Source organism: Pseudophryne corroboree, chromosome 10 (assembly GCF_028390025.1).
Source record: "Pseudophryne corroboree isolate aPseCor3 chromosome 10, aPseCor3.hap2, whole genome shotgun sequence".
NCBI lineage: Eukaryota > Metazoa > Chordata > Amphibia > Anura > Myobatrachidae > Pseudophryne > Pseudophryne corroboree.
The window spans coordinates 239,262,371-239,279,078 of NC_086453.1; the positions used below are offsets into that span (position 1 = coordinate 239,262,371).

A 16,708-nucleotide genomic window follows, 5' to 3' on the forward strand; every position below is an offset into this window, starting at 1 on the left:
GTACGCCGAAAGTGTCCCGCAATTTTTCTGGCCACCGACAGCATCTCTTGCACGCCCCTGTCGTTTTTTAAAAAATTCTGCACCACCAAATTCAAGGTATGTGCAAAACATGGGACGTGCTGGAATTTGCCCATATTTAATGCACACACAATATTGCTGGCGTTGTCCGATGCCACAAATCCACAGGAGAGTCCAATTGGGGTAAGCCATTCCGCGATGATCTTCCTCAGTTGCCGGAAGAGGTTTTCAGCTGTGTGCGTATTCTGGAAAGCGGTGATACAAAGCGTAGCCTGCCTAGGAAAAAGTTGGCGTTTGCGAGATGCTGCTACTGGTGCCGCCGCTGCTGTTCTTGCGGCGGAAGTCCATACATCTACCCAGTGGGCTGTCACAGTCATATAGTCCTGACCCTGCCCTGCTCCACTTGTCCACATGTCCGTGGTTAAGTGGACATTGGGTACAACTGCATTTTTTAGGACACTGGTGAGTCTTTTTCTGACGTCCGTGTACATTCTCGGTATCGCCTGCCTAGAGAAGTGGAACCTAGATGGTATTTGGTAATGGGGGCACACTGCCTCAATAAATTGTCTAGTTCCCTGTGAACTAACGGCGGATACCGGACGCACGTCTAACACCAACATAGTTGTCAAGGACTCAGTTATCCGCTTTGCAGTAGGATGACTGCTGTGATATTTCATCTTCCTCGCAAAGGACTGTTGAACAGTCAATTGCTTACTGGAAGTAGTACAAGTGGGCTTACGACTTCCCCTCTGGGATGACCATCGACTCCCAGCGGCAACAACAGCAGCGCCAGCAGCAGTAGGCGTTACACGCAAGGATGCATCGGAGGAATCCCAGGCAGGAGAGGACTCGTCAGAATTGCCAGTGACATGGCCTGCAGGACTGTTGGCATTCCTGGGGAAGGAGGAAATTGACACTGAGGGAGTTGGTGGGGTGGTTTGCGTGAGCTTGGTTACAAGAGGAAGGGATTTACTGGTCAGTGGACTGCTTCCGCTGTCACCCAAAGTTTTTGAACTTGTCACTGACTTATTATGAATGCGCTGCAGGTGACGTATAAGGGAGGATGTTCCGAGGTGGTTAACGTCCTTACCCCTACTTATTACAGCTTGACAAAGGGAACACACGGCTTGACACCTGTTGTCCGCATTTCTGGTGAAATACCTCCACACCGAAGAGCTGATTTTTTTGGTATTTTCACCTGGCATGTCAACGGCCATATTCCTCCCACGGACAACAGGTGTCTCCCCGGGTGCCTGACTTAAACAAACCACCTCACCATCAGAATCCTCCTGGTCAATTTCCTCCCCAGCGCCAGCAACACCCATATCCTCCTCATCCTGGTGTACTTCAACACTGACATCTTCAATCTGACTATCAGGAACTGGACTGCGGGTGCTCCTTCCAGCACTTGCAGGGGGCGTGCAAATGGTGGAAGGCGCATGCTCTTCACGTCCAGTGTTGGGAAGGTCAGGCATCGCAACCGACACAATTGGACTCTCCTTGTGGATTTGGGATTTCAAAGAACGCACAGTTCTTTGCGGTGCTTTTGCCAGCTTGAGTCTTTTCAGTTTTCTAGCGAGAGGCTGAGTGCTTCCATCCTCATGTGAAGCTGAACCACTAGCCATGAACATAGGCCAGGGCCTCAGCCGTTCCTTGCCACTCCGTGTGGTAAATGGCATATTGGCAAGTTTACGCTTCTCCTCCGACAATTTTATTTTAGGTTTTGGAGTCCTTTTTTTACTGATATTTGGTGTTTTGGTTTTGACATGCTCTGTACTATGCCATTGGGCATCGGCCTTGGCAGACGACGTTGCTGGCATTTCATCGTCTCGGCCATGACTAGTGGCAGCAGCTTCAGCACGAGGTGGAAGTGGATCTTGATCTTTCCCTAATTTTGGAACCTCAACATTTTTGTTCTCCATATTTTAATAGGCACAACTAAAAGGCACCTCAGGTAAACAATGGAGATGGATGGATTGGATACTAGTATACAATTATGGACGGGCTGCCGAGTGCCGACACAGAGGTAGCCACAGCCGTGAACTACCGCACTGTACTGTGTCTGCTGCTAATATATAGACTGGTTGATAAAGAGATAGTATACTCGTAACTAGTATGTATGTATAAAGAAAGAAAAAAAACCACGGTTAGGTGGTATATACAATTATGGACGGGCTGCCGAGTGCCGACACAGAGGTAGCCACAGCCGTGAACTACCGCACTGTACTGTGTCTGCTGCTAATATATAGACTGGTTGATAAAGAGATAGTATACTCGTAACTAGTATGTATGTATAAAGAAAGAAAAAAAAACCACGGTTAGGTGGTATATACAATTATGGACGGGCTGCCGAGTGCCGACACAGAGGTAGCCACAGCCGTGAACTACCGCACTGTACTGTGTCTGCTGCTAATATATAGACTGGTTGATAAAGAGATAGTATACTCGTAACTAGTATGTATGTATAAAGAAAGAAAAAAAAACCACGGTTAGGTGGTATATACAATTATGGACGGGCTGCCGAGTGCCGACACAGAGGTAGCCACAGCCGTGAACTACCGCACTGTACTGTGTCTGCTGCTAATATATAGACTGGTTGATAAAGAGATAGTATACTCGTAACTAGTATGTATGTATAAAGAAAGAAAAAAAAACCACGGTTAGGTGGTATATACAATTATGGACGGGCTGCCGAGTGCCGACACAGAGGTAGCCACAGCCGTGAACTACCGCACTGTACTGTGTCTGCTGCTAATATATAGACTGGTTGATAAAGAGATAGTATACTCGTAACTAGTATGTATGTATAAAGAAAGAAAAAAAAACCACGGTTAGGTGGTATATACAATTATGGACGGGCTGCCGAGTGCCGACACAGAGGTAGCCACAGCCGTGAACTACCGCACTGTACTGTGTCTGCTGCTAATATATAGACTGGTTGATAAAGAGATAGTATACTCGTAACTAGTATGTATGTATAAAGAAAGAAAAAAAAACCACGGTTAGGTGGTATATACAATTATGGACGGGCTGCCGAGTGCCGACACAGAGGTAGCCACAGCCGTGAACTACCGCACTGTACTGTGTCTGCTGCTAATATATAGACTGGTTGATAAAGAGATAGTATACTCGTAACTAGTATGTATGTATAAAGAAAGAAAAAAAAACCACGGTTAGGTGGTATATACAATTATGGACGGGCTGCCGAGTGCCGACACAGAGGTAGCCACAGCCGTGAACTACCGCACTGTACTGTGTCTGCTGCTAATATATAGACTGGTTGATAAAGAGATAGTATACTCGTAACTAGTATGTATGTATAAAGAAAGAAAAAAAACCACGGTTAGGTGGTATATACAATTATGGACGGGCTGCCGAGTGCCGACACAGAGGTAGCCACAGCCGTGAACTACCGCACTGTACTGTGTCTGCTGCTAATATATAGACTGGTTGATAAAGAGATAGTATACTCGTAACTAGTATGTATGTATAAAGAAAGAAAAAAAAACCACGGTTAGGTGGTATATACAATTATGGACGGGCTGCCGAGTGCCGACACAGAGGTAGCCACAGCCGTGAACTACCGCACTGTACTGTGTCTGCTGCTAATATATAGACTGGTTGATAAAGAGATAGTATACTCGTAACTAGTATGTATGTATAAAGAAAGAAAAAAAAACCACGGTTAGGTGGTATATACAATTATGGACGGGCTGCCGAGTGCCGACACAGAGGTAGCCACAGCCGTGAACTACCGCACTGTACTGTGTCTGCTGCTAATATATAGACTGGTTGATAAAGAGATAGTATACTCGTAACTAGTATGTATGTATAAAGAAAGAAAAAAAAACCACGGTTAGGTGGTATATACAATTATGGACGGGCTGCCGAGTGCCGACACAGAGGTAGCCACAGCCGTGAACTACCGCACTGTACTGTGTCTGCTGCTAATATATAGACTGGTTGATAAAGAGATAGTATACTCGTAACTAGTATGTATGTATAAAGAAAGAAAAAAAAACCACGGTTAGGTCACTGGTATATACAATTATGGACGGGCTGCCGAGTGCCGACACAGAGGTAGCCACAGCCGTGAACTACCGCACTGTACTGTGTCTGCTGCTAATATAGACTGGTTGATAAAGAGATAGTATACTACTAATATTATATACTGGTGGTCAGGTCACTGGTCACTAGTCACACTGGCAGTGGCACTCCTGCAGCAAAAGTGTGCACTGTTTAATTTTAATATAATATTATCGTCACTAGTCACACTGGCAGTGGCACTCCTGCAGCAAAAGTGTGCACTGTTTAATTTTAATATAATATTATGTACTCCTGGCTCCTGCTATAACCTATAACTGGCACTGCAGTAGTGCTCCCCAGTCTCCCCCACAATTATAAGCTGTGTGAGCTGAGCAGTCAGACAGATATATAATATATATAGATGATGCAGCACACTGGCCTGAGCCTGAGCAGTGCACACAGATATGGTATGTGACTGAGTCACTGTGTGCTGTGTATCGCTTTTTTCAGGCAGAGAACGGATTATAAATAAAAGTGGTGGTCACTGGTCACTATCAGCAAAACTCTGCACTGTACACTACTGAGTACTCCTAATGCTCCCCAAAATTAGTAAATCAAGTGTCTCTCTAATCTATTCTAATTCTAAACGGAGAGGACGCCAGCCACGTCCTCTCCCTATCAATCTCAATGCACGTGTGAAAATGGCGGCGACGCGCGGCTCCTTATATAGAATCCGAGTCTCGCGATAGAATCCGAGCCTCGCGAGAATCCGACAGCGTCATGATGACGTTCGGGCGCGCTCGGGTTAACCGAGCAAGGCGGGAAGATCCGAGTCGCTCGGACCCGTGAAAAAAAACATGAAGTTCTGGCGGGTTCGGATTCAGAGAAACCGAACCCGCTCATCTCTAGTTTACAGTAGACAACACACACACGTATTTCAATAGCAAGCCTGCCTTACTGTATGTGAGGAGACACAGAATGAGAGAAGGAAAGCACACCCAAGCCTGTCAGACTCAGTAAGCCTGTAGGCTGTATATATATCACAGTGAAACACCAGAGGTTTTGTGCTTTTTAGGACACTAATTGTGTATAGTAGCGGTTCTCCCCCTTATTTACACCCCTGTACCAGTTTCCTGAGTATCTTTGAGTGTCTGGAGGAGCTGTGTGTCCTTGCTGCTGCAGCTGTAAGCAGAGGAAGGCGCCAAAATGCCGCTGGTCCCGCTCTGAGGAAGCTCCACCCCTTGTAATGGCGCCGGAGCTAAATAGTTATTTATACTGGCAATGTCTCCTAACAAGTGTAAAACATCACATAATTGCCTGTTTTCACCACGCTGCCAGTGTACACAGGGGTGCTATAGCAGATCCCCCCAGGGGGGTCCATATGCTGCCCCTGTGATTGCACTACACCAAGAACCGGGGGACCCCCATAGTGGGGCCCCCGGTTTGTACTCGCCACTCTTCTCACCTTCAGGTTTTGTTAGGCGTAATGCCCTGCAGTACCAACAACCTCTCTGGACTGTGGTCCTGCAGCGGGGAAGCAGCTCTGACACCTGAAGAGACCAGTAACTGTCCTCCCCCTAACTCCCATGGTGCAGGTATACTGTTGCCCAAACAGTATACCAAAAATAACAAAGTTTAAAATTAACTGAAGAAAAAGTCCTCTGGAGCTCCAGAGTGTGCATCCTCTCCTGAGGGCACATTTTTCTAAAATGGCTGTATGAGGGGGGGATAGAGGGGAGGAGCTAGCACACCCAGTTGAAGAAATGTAAAGTGCACCGGCTCCTTTAGACCCCATCTATACCCCATTGTATAAAGTGAACCCCAGTATTCCTTATGGATGTTAGAGAAAAATGGATTGAAAGCATACTACAGCCTAATTAAACTTACTTGTTTGGGAGATCTATCTATCTATCTATCTATCTATCTATCTATCTATGTGTGTATATACAGTATATATATATATATATATATATATATATATATATATATATATCAACACAAGGGGGGGATAAAGCGACCAATGGTGTCTAAAATAGATAAATAAATAGTTCTGACAATATAAATATATAAAAAAAGTTTACAATTTCATAGCATATAATAAAAATTTCTCAGAAACTCTCTTTAAGAAAATGGGATACAAATACAAACTACACAATAAATATATAAAGTGCCAGTTGCAATGAATAAGAGATTTTGCTTATCTGAATAGAAGGTCACTACCAGGTTGACCAACGCGTACATATATTTTAAAGTTATAATACCACATGACCAGCTCTTGAACCAAAACCTTTTCCTAAACATCTCTTGGACTAAGAGATCTACCAGATAAGCTTGTATTGGTTTTAATTTATGTATGGGCATTTTGTATTTCTCTGTGTCAAATAAAAATGTTGTAAAAACTGTCACAATATTGGGCATCTGTTTTTCTGTATATGTGTCCAAATGTGAGGCTAAACACGGGAGACTGTCATTGAAGAAGACTGTGATGTCATATGGTCCAGGGGACTGCTAGGTTGTCTAAGCAGTAGATGAAATTGAGTTAGTAGTTCCTCACCACCTGATATGGTACACTTCCATTTATTATGGGTGTGACTTATTGGTGGTGAACACTTTCTGCTGACTCACCTTGACATACTACACCTGAGGGCTCTTTCCTTACCTTCCTTTATTTTTATATATATATATATATATATATATATATATAGAAAAACAGAAAGTTCAGCACTCACAATAGCAAGCTCAAATTTCCTCAGGTGACTAGTGTACCTTTAAAAGCCATAAGATGTTTGGCAGGTACACATTAAACCTAGTGGGCATACAGTATTTGCAGTTATGTTATGTGTGATACAGTTGCCAGATTTTAATTTTTGAGACTTTGTGATAGTGTAGGACCTGCAAGAAGATGGGGTACCTTGGTGAGCGGTTTGCAGGCTTCCGTGCATTGGCCAATTCACTAACTAAACCCTCATCATTTATTTATTGATGTTGTGCGGATAAGTGAGCTATGGTGAGTGCTGAACTTTCTGTTTTCATGTATTTGGGTAGGTGGCCATGGGCTGCATGCACTCCACCCTATGAGTGGTGAGTGCAGACATTTCACCCCGCTTCTGGGGTGGCGAGTGCTGTGGTTTTCTATATTTGTTTGCATATATATATATATATATATATATATATATATATAGATAGATAGATAGATAGATAGATAGATAGATAGATAGATGTACACACTGCTCAAAAAATAAAGGGAACACTAAAATAACACATCCTAGATCTGAATAAATGAAATATTCTTATTAAATACTTTGTTCTTTACATAGTTGAATGTGCTGACAACAAAATCCCACAAAAGTTATCAATGGAAATCAAATTTATTAACCCATGGAGGTCTGGATTTGGAGTCACACTCAAAATTAAAGGCTGATCCAACTTTGATGTAATGTCCTTAAAACAAATCAAAATGAGGCTCAGTAGTGTGTGTAACCTCCACATGCCTGTATGACCTCCCTACAATGCCTGGGCATGCTCCTGATGAGGTGGCGGATGGTCTCCTGAGGGATCTCCTCCCAGACCTGGACTAAAGCATCCGCCAACTCCTGGACAGTCTGTGGTGCAACGTGGCGTTGGTGGATGGAGCGAGACATGATGTCCCAGATGTGCTCAATTGGATTCAGGTCTGGGGAATGGGCGGGCCAGTCCACAGCATCAATGCCTGCATCTTTCAGGAACTGCTGACACACTCCAGCCACATGAGGTCTAGCATTGTCTTGCATTAGGAGGAACCCAGGGCCAACCACACCAGCATATGGTCTCACAAGGGGTCTGAGGATCTCATCTCGGTACCTAATGACAGTCAGGCTACCACTGGTGAGCACATGGAGGGCTGTGCGGCCCCCCAAAGAAATGCCACACCACACCATTACTGACCCACTGCCAAACCGGTCATGCTGGAGGATGTTGCAGGCAGCAGAATGTTCTCCTTGGTGTCTCCAGACTCTGTCACATCTGTCACATGTGCTCATTGAGAACCTGCTTTCATCTGTGAAGAGCACAGGGCGCCAGTGGCGAATTTGCCAATCTTGGTGTTCTCTGGCAAATGCCAAATGTCCTGCACGGTGTTGGGCTGTAAGCACAAACCCCACCTGTGGACGTCGGGCCCTCATACCACCCTCATGGAGTCTGTTTCTGATCGTTTGAGTAGACACATGCACATTTGTGGCTTGCTGGCGGTCATTTTGCAGGGCTCTGACAGTGCTCCTGTTCCTCCTTGCACAAAGGTGGAGGTAGCGGTCCTGCTGCTGGGTTGTTGCCCTCCTACGGCCTCCTCCATGTCTCCTGATGTACTGGCCTGTCTCCTGGTAGCGTCTTCATGCTCTGGACACTACGCTGACAGACACAGCAAACCTTCTTGCCACAGCTAGCATTGATGTGCCATCCTGGATGAGCTGCACTACCTGAGCCACTTGTGTGGGTTGTAGACTCCGTCTCATGCTACCACTAGAGAGAAAGCACCACCAGCTTTCAAAAGTGACCAAAACATCAGCCAGAAAGCATAGGAACTGAGAAGTGGTCTGTGGTCACCACCTGCAGAACAACTCCTTTATTGGGGGTGTCTTGCTAATTGCCTATAATTTCCACCTGTTGTTTATTCCATTTGCACAACAGCATGTGAAATTGATTGTCAATCCGTGTTGCTTCCTAAGTGGACAGTTTGATTTCACAGACGTGTGATTGACTTGGAGTTACATTGTGTTGTTTAAGTGTTCCCTTTATTTTTTTGAGCAGTGTATATATATATATATATATATATATATATATAGATGTGCGGCGGGCACTTTTCGTGTTTTGTGTTTTGGTTTTGGTTCTAATTCCCCGTTCGTGTTTTGGTTTTGGATTGGTTTTGCCAAAACCACCCTTTCATGTTTTGGTTTTGGTTTTGGATCTGGATGATTTTTGAATAAAACATAAAAGCAGCTAAAATCACATAATTTGGGGGTAATTTTGATCATACGGTATTATTAACCTCAATAGCATTAATTTCTACTCATTTCCAGTCTATTCTGAACACCTCACAATATTGTTTTTAGGCCAAAAGGTTGCACCAAGGTTGCTGTATAACTAAGCTAAGCGACAAAAGTGAGTGGCACAAATACCTGGCCCATCTAGGAGTGGCACTGCAGTGGCATACCGGATGGCACTTCAAAAAAACTAGGCCAAAACAGCACATCATGCAAATAAGTAAAAGAGGTGAAATGAGGTAGCTGTAAGACTAAGCTAAGCGACACAATTGTGCGGCACAAACACCTGGCCCATCTAGGAGTGGCACTGCAGTGGCAGAAAGGATGGCACTTAAAAAAACTAAGCACCTAACAGCACATGATGGAAGGAAGTATAAGAGGTGCAAGATGGAATTGTCCTTGGGCCCTTCCACCAACCATTATGTTGTATAAACAGGATATGTACACTTTAACAAAACAATTATTTCAGCAACACGGTCTGCCTCACGACTGTGGCTGAAATGACTGGTTTGTTTGGGCCCCCACCAAAAAGGATTAATCAATCTCTCCTTGCACAAACTGGCTCTACAGAGGCAAGATGTCAACCTCATCCTCATCCTCCGATTCCTCACCCCTTTCGCTGTGTAAATCTTCCTCCTAACAGAGAATTAATTTGTCCCCACTGGAATCCACCATCACAGGTCCCTTTGTACTTTCTGGAGGTAATTGCTGGTCAAGGTCTTCCCGGAGGAATTCATAATTAATTTTGATGAACATCATCTTCTCCACATTTTGTGGAAGTAACTTCCTACGCTGATCGCTGACAAGGTAACTGGCTGCACTAAACACTCTTTCGGAGTACACACTGGAGAGGGGGCAACTTAGGTAAAATAAAGCCAGTTTGTGCAAGGGCATCCAAATTGCCTGTTTTTTTCTGGCAGTATACGTACGGACTGTCTGACGTGCCTACTTGGATGCTGCCACTCATGTAATCCTCCACCATTCTTTTAATGGTGACAGAATCATATGCAGTGACAGTAGACATGTCAGAAATTATTCAGTCCGGACCAGATGTCAGCACTCGCTCCTGACTGCCTTGCATCACCGCCAGCGGGTGGGCTAAGAAATCTTATCCTTTTCATCGGAGCCCCAATTGCAGTAAAAAATGAAGGAGGAGCTGTTGACAGGTCACGTTACACTTGAGTTGACAATTTTCTCACCACCAGGTCTTTTTCTAGCAGACACAAGTCGGCAGAGGTTCAGAGAGATACAACGTAATCTTTAAACCTAGGATCGAGCATGGTGGCCAAAATGTAGTGCTCTGATTTCAACAGATTGACCACCCTTAAATCTTGGCAAACGAATGAAGGGCTCCATCCACAAGTCCCACATACTTTGCGGAATCGCTCCATCTTAGCTCCTCCTTCAATTTCTCCAGCTTCTTCTGCAAAAGCCTGATGAGGGGAATGACCTGACTCAAGCTGACAGTGTCTGAACTGACTTCACGTTTGGCAAGTTCGAAGGGTTGGAGAACCTTGCACAAGATGGAAATCATTCTCCACTGCGCTAGTGTCAGGGGCATTCCCCCTCCTTTGCCTGTATTGTAGGTGGATGTATAGGCTTGAATGGCCATTTGCTGCTCCTCCATCCTCTGAAGCATATAGAGTGCTGAATTCAACCTCGTTACCACCTCTTGCTTCACATGACGGCAGGGCAGGTTTAGGAGTATTTGATGATGCTCCAGTCTTCGGCACGCAGTGGCTGAATGCAGAAAGTGGCCCGCAATTTTTGGGGCCACCGACAGCATCTCCTGCATGCTCCTGTCATTTTTCAAAAAATTCTGCACCACCAAATTAATTTTATGTGCAAAACATGGGGCGTGCTGGAATTTGCCCAGTTGTAATGCATGCACAATATTGGTGGCGTTGTCTGATATCACAAATCCCCAGGAGAGTTTAATTGGGGTAAGCCATTGTGCAATGATGTCCCTCAGTTTCCATAAGAGGTTGTCAGCATTGTGACTCTTATGGAAAGCGGTGATACATAGTGTAGCCTGCTTAGGAACAAGTTGGTGTTTGCGAGATGCTGCTACTCGAGCCACTGTTGTTGCTGCTGGAGGCCATACATCTACCCAGTGGGCTGTCACAGTCATATAGTACTTAGACTGCCCTGTTCCACTTGTCCACATGTCCGTGTATAAGTGGACAGTAGGTACAACTGCATTTTTTAGGACACAGAGGGCACTGTTTCTTATGTCTCTGTACATTCTTGGTATCGCCTGCCTAGTGAAGTGGAACCTAGATAGGATTTAACACTGAGGACACAGTACCTCAAACAATTCTCTAAGTCCCACTGAACTAATGGCGGATACCGGATGCACGTCCAACACCAACATAGCTGTCAAGACCTCAGTTATCCGCTTTGCAACAGGATGACTGCTGTCATATTTCAACTTCCTCACAAAGGACTGTTGGACAGTCAATTGCTTAGTTGAAGTAGCACAAGTGGTCTTCTGACTTCCCCTTTGGGATGACAATTGACTCCCAGCAGAAACAACAACAGTGGCAGCAACAGCAGGCATACCATTCAAGGATCCTCCAGAGGAATCCCGGTTAGGAGAGGACTCCTCAGTTTTGCCAGTGACATGGCCTGCAGGACTACTGATGTTCCTGACTGAGGAGGAAGTTGACATTGAGGGAGTTGGTGGTGTGGCTTGCAAGAGCTTGGGTACAAGAGGAAGAAGGGATTTAGGTGTCAGTCGACTGCTTATGCTCTTACCGAAAGTTTCACAACTTGACACTGACTTCTGATTAATGGGCTGCAGGTGACGTATAAGGTAGGATGTTCCTCGGTGGTTAAAATCCTTACCCCTACTTATTATAGCTTGACAGAGGCAACACAAGGCTTGACACCTGTTGTCTGTATTTGTGTAGAAATAATTCCACACTGAAGAGGTGGCTTTTTTGATATTTTTCCCTGGAATCACAATGGGCTTCTTTATCCTATGGACAACAGGTGTCTCACCTGGTGCCTGATTTAAACAAACCACATCACCATCAGAATCCTCATGGTCAACTTCCTCCTCTGTGCCAGCAACACCCATATCCTCATCCTGGTGTTCTTCAACAGTGACATCTTCAATTTGAATATCAGAAAATGGACTGTGGGTCCTTCTTCCAGCACCTGCAGGGGGCGTGCAAATGGTGAAGGAGCCACCTCTTCCCATCCAGTGTTGGGAAGGTCAGGCATCACAACCGCCGACACACTTGTACTCTCCTTGGGGATTTGTGATACCATCTTAGAATGCACAGTTCTTTTCTGTGCTTTTTACAGCTTAACTAATAATTTTTCTTGTGGGAGGATGAGGGCTTCCATCATTATGTGAAGCTGAACCACTAGTAATGAACATAGGCCAGGGTCTTAGCTGTTGCTTGCCACTTCATGTCATAAATGACATATTGGAAATTTACGTTTCTCCTCAGACTATTTAAATTTATTTTTTTGGGTCTTTTTACTGAATTTTGGCTTTTTGGATTCTACATGCCCTCTACTATCACATTGGGCATCGGCCTTGGCAGATGATGTTGATGGCATTTCATCGTCTATGTCATGACTAGTGGCAGCAGCTTCAGCACTAGAAGGAAGTGGTTCTTGATCTTTCCCTATTTTATCCTCCAAATTTTTGTTCTACATTATTTTTCTGGAGTTATATAACAATATGCAGTTCAGGAGGGCATACCTCAACACCACACAAAGCAAACCCTATGAAAATTATTTAGATTAAATATTAATAACCCCTTTATTTGGATTAAATAATATACAGCACAGGACAGCACCAATGAATTTATATGGCAGCACCACTGGACTGGATTTATATGGAATTATATGGCTTTATATGGAATTGTATGGCAGGATCACTGGATTTATATGGCAGTACCGCTGGACATATACGGCAGTATCACTGGACATAGAAGGCAGTATCACTGGACATATACTGCAGTATCACTGAACTGGACTTATACGCCAGTACCATTGGAATTATACGCCAGGATCACTGAATTTATACACCAGTACCACTGGAATTATACGGCAGGATCACTGGATTTATACGGCAGTACCGCTGGACATATCCGGCAGTATCACTGGACTGGACATATACGCCAGTGCCACTGGAATTAAACGGCAGGATCACTAGATTTATACCCCAGTACTACTGGAATTATACAGCAGGATCACTGGAATTATACAGTAGAATCAATGGATTTATACAGAAGTACTGTTGGACATATACAGCAGTATCAATGGACATATACGGCAGTATTACTGGACATATACGGCAGTATCATGGACTGGAATTATACACCAGTATCACTGGAATTATATGCCAGGATCACTGAATTTATACGCCAGTACCACTGGAATTATACGGCAGGATCACTGGATTTATATCAGGGACGTGCAGTCAGGGGAGGCAGTGCCTCCCCTGTCATTCTCCTGTCACTAATGATTAAAATAATACAAAGAAGATACTTATGACACATATTCTGTGTCATAACTATCTTCCTTATATTATGGTAATAATTTTCGGTGTAAATAGGTATTTAAATTGATTTCGGAGGCACAAAGAGCGGTGCCTCCCGCTGTCAATAGTAAATGTCCGGAAGCAGGGGGCGGGTAGGGGGCGGGACCAAGCAGAGGGCTGTAAAAGCCCATTGAAAAAATCAGTGTAGGCGGCACCAGTGTGAGTGCCTCAGTGCAGGGACGTGCTTTCAGCATATATGAAAGCACGCCCCTGCCACTGAAGGCAGATGTGATTGGGCAACAGATTAAGCACTGACAGTGACTGTAACCAGTCACTGTCAGTGCTGTACAGGAAGGGAGCTACAGTGGCAGCTTTATCACACGTGGACCGGAGGAAGGACGCGGGTCAGGTGCGCGCACCCCCTGCCCCCCCCCCCCCCCTCCCCGGGAATTTATGTCTCTTTATTTAAAAAAAACCCCAATAGTCCGGTCCCCGTACACCTCCCCCCCCCCCCCCCCGCGCGCCACGTCGCGCCGCGCCGGCCCTCAGCTTCTGCTGCCTATCTTCAGAATGAGCCGTCCCCTGTGGCTGCTGCAGAGTGAAAGGGAGCAAGAGGAGGGGGACGCTGGAGCTTACTTACCCGGCCGGCGTCTTCCTCTGTAGTGTATGGCTGCAGTCAGCGTCCGTGCTGTCCAAGGAGGAAGGCAGAGCGTCTGGGACCCGGCAGCAGCAGACAGGAGGTGACCCCCAGCAGCATAGGCACGAGTGGGATGACAGACTGCAGCGTTCAGGGTAAGTCTCTTCCACTCCATCCTTTCCCCTGCAGCCCACCACTGCTCCCATCCTGACCCCTACTGTCCACCACTACTCCCATCCTGACCCCTACTGTCCACCACTACTCCCATCCTGACCCCTACTGTTCACCACTACTCCCATCCTGACGCCTACTGTCCACCACTACTCCCATCCTGACCCCTACTGTCCACCACTACTCCCATCCTGACGCCTACTGTCCACCACTACTCCCATCCTGACCCCTACTGTCCACCACTACTCCCATCCTGACCCCTACTGTCCACCACTACTCCCATCCTGACGCCTACTGTCCACCACTACTCCCATCCTGACCCCTACTGTCCACCACTACTCCCATCCTGACTCCGGCAGTCCACCACTACTCCCATCCTAACCCCTACTGTCCACCACTACTCCCATCCTGACGCCTACTGTCCACCACTACTCCCATCCTGACGCCTACTGTCCACCACTACTCCTATCCTGACCCCTACTGTCCACCACTACTCCCATCCTGACCCCTACTGTCCACCACTACTCCCATCCTGACCCCTACTGTCCACCACTACTCCCATCCTGACCCCTGCTCTCCACCACTACTCCCATCCTGACCCCTACTGTCCACCACTACTCCCATCCTGACGCCTACTGTCCACCACTACTCCCATCCTGACTCCTACTGTCCACCACTACTCCCATCCTGACCCCTGCTGTCCACCACTACTCCCATCCTGACCCCTACTGTCCACCACTACTCCCATCCTGACGCCTACTGTCCACCACTACTCCCATCCTGACCCCTACTGTCCACCACTACTCCCATCCTGACGCCTACTGTCCACCACTACTCCCATCCTGACCCCTACTGTCCACCACTACTCCCATCCTGACTCCGGCAGTCCACCACTACTCCCATCCTAACCCCTGCTGTCCACCTTTATGCCCATCCTGCCTCCTGCTGTCCACTACCACACCCATCCTGCACCTTGCTACTTAATACTTAACTCATCCTGCCTTCTGCCCCAATACTTCCATCCTGCCCCTGCTCTCCACCACCACTACCCCTATCATGTTTTAAAGCCACCTTCTACCCACTTCTCAAATCATCATCCTGTCCCCCCCACACACACACACCTATATCGTAACTAGGCCAGCTTAGAGGTGAAAAATATGGTAAATTGCTGCGCTTGGATAAAAGCTGCTTTCTTAAAAGATGAATTTGTTTTTTTTGGATTGAAAGCGCTAATTGTGAAAACATTAAAAAAAAGGGGTATATCTGGAAGGGGGATTGGAAAATTATGTAAATGACTGATAAGCGGTACCTGTAAAAAGAAAATTGTTAGTAAAATAATGTTTACACTCTTTTGAGTGAATTTGTAAGGAGTAACCCGTGCAGTTAATAGGAGTCACGGTTGTCCTACCTGTCCCTGCGCTAGTTTTTCCGGACCTGCTGGTGAGCACTGCGGAAAATTCGGAAAATTTAGTCTGCTGGTATCGTTATATAGACGACGTCATCTTTATTTGGGATGGACCTGAAGAAAAGTTACAAGACTTCTTGTTACATATAAACAACAACCAACTGAATCTAGCCTTCACCACAACAATTAGTCGACAACAAGTAATCTTTCTAGACCTCGAAATATATATCGAGCATCAAAAAATAAAAACCAGAACACATTTTAAAGAAGTTAATGGGAACAACACACTCCCCACCCACAGCAATCACCACAGAAAGTGGATCAAAAACATCCCAGGGGGTCAAATCCAAAGATTACGAAGGAATTGTACAGATGAAGCAACATTTCTCATACAAAGTGAACATATAAAAAACAATTTCATAGAAAAGGGTTACTCACAGACGGAAATTCAAAATCATATTGAAAGACTGAAACAAACCGATAGAAAGGACCTTATACAGTACAAGAACAAAAAGGAAAATCCCATCCAAATACCCTTCATTACCCAATACAACAGCAATACAGCAATAGTGGAAAAAATGATACGGAAACATTGGCCAATTTTACAACTGGATGAAACACTGAAACACCTACTACCTGAACAACCAAGAATTATCTACCGAAAAGCCCAAACAATCAAACAGACAATCGTGAAAAGTCATTTACATCAGCAAAGTAAAAAGAACTGTGACCCCGGCAACAAAGGCTTCAGACAATGCCTAAATTGCAAAGCTTGTATGATAAGCAACAGAACAACAAGAAAAATAACAAACTTTTCATCCACAACAACAGGAAAAACTTATTCCATTAATCAAATGTTGAGCTGTGATACAGAGGGAGTAATTTATCTCCTACAATGCCCCTGCAATCTCCAATACATCGGTCAGACAAAAAGA

General features: G+C 45.3%; 1 long non-coding RNA gene across 1 annotated transcript in view; it reads right to left on the reverse strand.

Moving 5' to 3' along the window:
- Window positions 1-16,708, reverse strand: part of LOC134965462 (uncharacterized) — a 111,622-nt gene that overhangs the window by 35,720 nt on the left and 59,194 nt on the right. The gene's annotated exons all lie outside the window — the stretch shown is intronic.